The sequence below is a fragment of the Oratosquilla oratoria genome, chromosome 1 (assembly GCF_046742065.1).
Source record: "Oratosquilla oratoria isolate Oo_2021 chromosome 1, ASM4674206v1, whole genome shotgun sequence".
NCBI lineage: Eukaryota > Metazoa > Arthropoda > Malacostraca > Stomatopoda > Squillidae > Oratosquilla > Oratosquilla oratoria.
Genome location: NC_134777.1, coordinates 76,164,003 through 76,169,002, shown reverse-complemented (window position 1 = coordinate 76,169,002; position 5,000 = coordinate 76,164,003).

Here is a 5,000-nt window from a genome sequence, read left to right as displayed (position 1 = left end):
CTATTCGAAGATATAAACTTCACAAGAAGTAATGAACTTAACAAGAAGTATTTGCTAGCTAGTGTCTTGTGACTATAAAAGGCAGAGCATGGCTCCATAAGGCCTCTTTTTGCTTAGATCTTCCAAAGGGGTACACCTCCCCCTCCCCTAAAGTCTCAAGACCTGGCTGTTCCGTTAACCTTATCTGAGTTGGTTGTAGTAAGTACTGAACTGTTTAGCATTGCATATTACCATTTCAGATCACTCAAATGTGATATTTATCATAGGATATTTTAGCTAGGGAAAGTAAAAACTAGCATAGGATATTTTAACTAGGGAAAGGTGAAATATAGCCAAGGACGTATTAGCTAGGGAAAGTGGTATTTAGAAATAGGATGTACTATTTAAGAAAGCGTTGTATCATTTCGTCACAAAATACTTATGTTCGGCCGTGTAACATTACGGAGTAAAATTAACTTTAGATGCTGCATTTGAAAAGTAGGAATCTTATTCTCTCTACTTTCATACTTATAAATAAAACTTATTATCTCGCTTTTGTTACCAGTCTTTGAAAAAAAATCTCTAATTCTGAACTATTACTCATAAAGAACTCGCCAAAAAAACTAGTATCTCTACAACTCCCTCTCACTTGTCTTTTTTTTTATTATTATTATTACTACATCTTGTGGTTTCTGGCAATATCCTTGGCCTGCGAGAACGATTGCATGTTGCCGTCAAGAGTTCACGCGATCATTCAAAAACCTCTTTCTCTTCTGAATTACATCACGAGATTATAAGAATATATATATATATATATATATATATATATATATATATATATATATATATGTATGCATGTATGTATATATACAAACATATATATATATATATTTACGTATATATGTATATATATCATTATATATACATGTATATATACATACTGTTATGCCTTCCGTGAGGATATAAGGAAATATGTCTAGGAGGGGTTCGTACTTAGTGGCCTTGATGTGGGTAAGGCAAATCCAAACGGAAGTTAACATAAATAACTAATTTAATGTATAACAAAAAGCCAACAAAACAAATATAAGAACTTTACAACAACAAAATTAATCAATTGACAATTAATTCCTCAACCGAAAACCAAGTCATGAGAATATAGATTACGTGGTGACGCCACGGTACTAGAGCAAAAGCAATATGGGAGAGATTAAGTTACGCGCCGCTCGCCAGCGAAATAGTCTTGGCTAGGAGCCGGCAGATGCATTATATATACAGTTGGCGAGGACGGGAGGAAGGCGAAGGATGAGCCGGACATAACCAGTTCACGTCTGTCGGCCTAGAGAGAGTAGATCCCATAAAGTATACAAGCAGTTTTTACCGTACATACGTAATTACCTAACAAGTACAGGATAACACAGATACAGATATTTTTAGATACATGGAGGATGGTGGGCCATCACAACGTATACAAGCAATTTACAGTACATACATAATTATCTTACAATTAAAGATTGACATACAGATACAGACATTTTATATACATGGAGGATGGTGGGCCATCACACACCCCCCCTAGAACTCATCAACTCAGGAGAACAGACGAGTTGGGAGTTCTAATCAGGACGGCTAAGGGCATCAGCAAGGAGGTTTTCAGCGGCGGTAGTCCGTGCACAGTCGAGTTTGTCCGTTTTCTTTAGGGACCAGAACGCACGGAGCGGCCCATGGGGAATTACTGGGAACTGCCAAACCGTGCTGCACTAGATAGTCGACCTCTTTCTTCATGATCAGCTTCTTCTGGGGATGCAGTCGGTACGGGTGCTGGTGGCTAGGAGAAGTTCCTGGATACAGTTGAATCTCATGGGACGTCAGGTTACAACGGCCAGGATTATCTCGGAACAAGGATCTGTGACTAGAAATAATTTCAGAAATCTCCTTAGCTTGATCAGGATTCAAGTGGTTAAGGTACGAAAGTAGGTTGTTCAAGATGTCGCTGTTGTTGCCGACTGTGGGTGTATCGAAATGTGGCAACGTCGGTTCATGGACTCGTGGACGGTCGGTTGACATAGGTATTTTACTGGGACCATGATTTAACGAAAGCAATGGTTTGACTGAACTGTCTAGTGGTATTTTGGCAAGGTATGGCTTAAGCAAGTTAACATGAACAAGTTGAGTATTTTTACGTCTGCCAGGGGTTTCTAGTACGTAATTATATTCTGACATCTTTTTCTGAATTTTATAAGGACCATGGTATTTAGCTTGAAGAGGCTGTCCAGAGATAGGAATGTATGCAAGAACCATATCTCCCTCCTTGAATTCTCTCTTACGAGATTTCTGATCAAAATTAATCTTCATTTTACTTTGTGCATGTTCAAGGTTCTTCAAGGCAAAGGAATGAATTCTGGCTAGGTTATCCTTAAGGGAAACAATATACTGGTTAACAGACTGTAAAGGTGAGGTAGAAGAAGCTATGATATGGTCCTTGATTACCTTGAGGGGTCCCCTTACCTTCCTTCCATATAACAATTCAAAGGGAGAAACACCCAGAGCTTCGGATGGTGTTTCACGGAGCGTAAAGAGGAGGAAAGGCAATCCCTCATCCCATTCACGGTCTTCCTCGTAACAGAATTTACGTATCATATTCTTTAACGTTTGATGACATCGTTCTAGAACTCCCTGACTGGCGGGGTGGTACGCTGTAGACAGAGACTGTTTAACATTTAATTCCTTGAGGACTTGGGTAAAGAGTTTGCTAGTGAAATTAGAACCTCTATCTGACTGTATTTCCTGAGGAATACCAAAGGAAGTAAACATGTGAGTTAAACACTTAATTACACTCTTAGCAGAAATATTCTTTAAAGGAAAAGCTTCAGGGTACCTGGTAGTGGGACAAAGAACTGTTAAAATGTACTGGTTACCCTTCTTGGTTTTAGGCAACGGGCCTACTATGTCAATCACTAGTTTCTGAAAGGGTTCACTAGGTACTTTAATGGGTTGAAGGGGATACGGAGGAATAGACTCGTTTGACTTGCCTACTATTTGGCAAGTGTGGCAACATTTAACGAATCTACTTACCTCTGCTTTCATGCCAGGCCAAAAGAATTCTGACAATAGTCGTAAATAAGTTTTCGTAATACCTAAGTGTCCTGAGTGTCCAGCATGAGGAATCTCTATTACCTGAATCCTCAAGTTAACAGGTAGAACAATTTGGTGACATTCTGCCCAGGTATCATCATCAGAAAGATGACGAGGTTTATACAATCTCATTAGTATTCCTTCGTGCAAATAAAAGGAAGGAGTATGTAGGATATCCTCCTTGGGAATGGTTTTATTGAACAAGGGAACTAGTGAAGGGTCGTTCTGTTGAGCCTCTTTGATGCTCAGCTCGGAGGGTAGTGTAAGCGGGGTGGTTGGGGTGGTTGGAGAGGTAAGAGTTGGTTGGTTAGCTGGCGCTTGGGATCGTGTGATAGCACAGGTTGGAAATAGGTTGGGTTGGGTTTGCTCTATGGTAGAAGTTGGGTTATATGGTAGGGGAGAAGTAGAAACAATTAAAGGAGGATGTACTAGTTCTCCTGCTAGATCGTTACCTAGTATAAAATCTGCTTTAGGAACAGGTAGGGTTGCCGTTTCACTTACTCCTACGGAGACAGTATCCTTGATGAGTCCACAGTTCAGGTGTACCTTTGCCAGAGGTACTGAGAAGGGATTGTGGAAGTCCTGCAAGTATACACGTTCTCCTGTATAATTACGTTGGACTCCCGGCAGTGCTGACTGAAGTAGCAGGGACTGTGCTGCTCCTGTGTCCCGTACTATTCGGATGTTGTGTTGTACGTGGTCTGTACCAAGTGATACTGTTCCCGTTGAACGGAAGGGCTGAAAAGGATCTACAGAATTGGCAGTAGAATGGTTAAAGGAAGCTACAGATTTTATATTCTTTTGAGCTACTTTACATTTTGGGTCTGGGCAATTTGCAATTACATGTCCTGGTTTCTTACAAAAGAAACAAACAGGGAAACTAGGGCTATCAATTTTCCCATCTTTACTACCACTAGTTGGTTTTACATGAGGTTGTTGGCGGTTACTGTCCTTTCCAACATTTTTGTGAATCAATGAGAGGGTATCAGTCAATTTGGCTGCTTTCATAAGGTCAAATTCCTCCTTGTCAACAATGTGAATTTTCAAGTAGTGAGGAATTTTACGCACGAATTCCTCTAACGCGATCAAGTTCACTACTTTCTCAAGATTATCGGCTGATGCCATTTAATCCACTTTCTTAACGCTCGTAGTTTGTCTGACGCGAATTCCATGTATGTCTGATGGCTAAGTTTGTTTGAATTTCGAAATGTTTGTCGATAACCTTCGGTGGAAATTTCATAAGCGGAAAGAATTGTCTGTTTGACCGTTTCGTAATCAGTGTTATTTTCCAGATTGTTACATACTTGTAACGCTTTTGTGGACAACTTTGGTTTAACTAACCATATCCAATCTGCTTGGGGAATTGCAAAATGTTTACTTACATCTTCAAATTCTCGAAAAAATAAGGTTGGATTCTCGTCTGAGAAAGAGGGAATAAGTTTGGTGTACTGCAAAATATCTAACTTACTTGAATTTGAAACCACTTGTTGACTTGGGGTCGATAGTTCGAGTCGTTTCATTTCAAGTTCGTGTTGTCTTTGCTCTCTTTTTTGCTCTTTATCATGCTCTCTTTGCTCTTTATCATGCTCTCTTTGATGCTGTCTTTGCTCTCTGTCATGCTCTCTTTCACGCTGCACTTCGAGTTCCTTAATTTGCAGTTCATGCTTCATCTTCCTTTCAAGTATCTGATACTCTAGAGGGTCTAATTGAGTCTCTTTCGTAGGGCTAATGTCTAATTTGGCTGCAACTATTTGTTCTAAGCGTTCAAATTCTCCGTCTTCGTCTTCCGTTTTCTTTAACTGATCTATGTGACTCAATATTAGTTTAACTAATTCAGTTCTACTAATGTTCGCTGGATACGTTAATTCCCATCTTGTTGCTATTTCTTT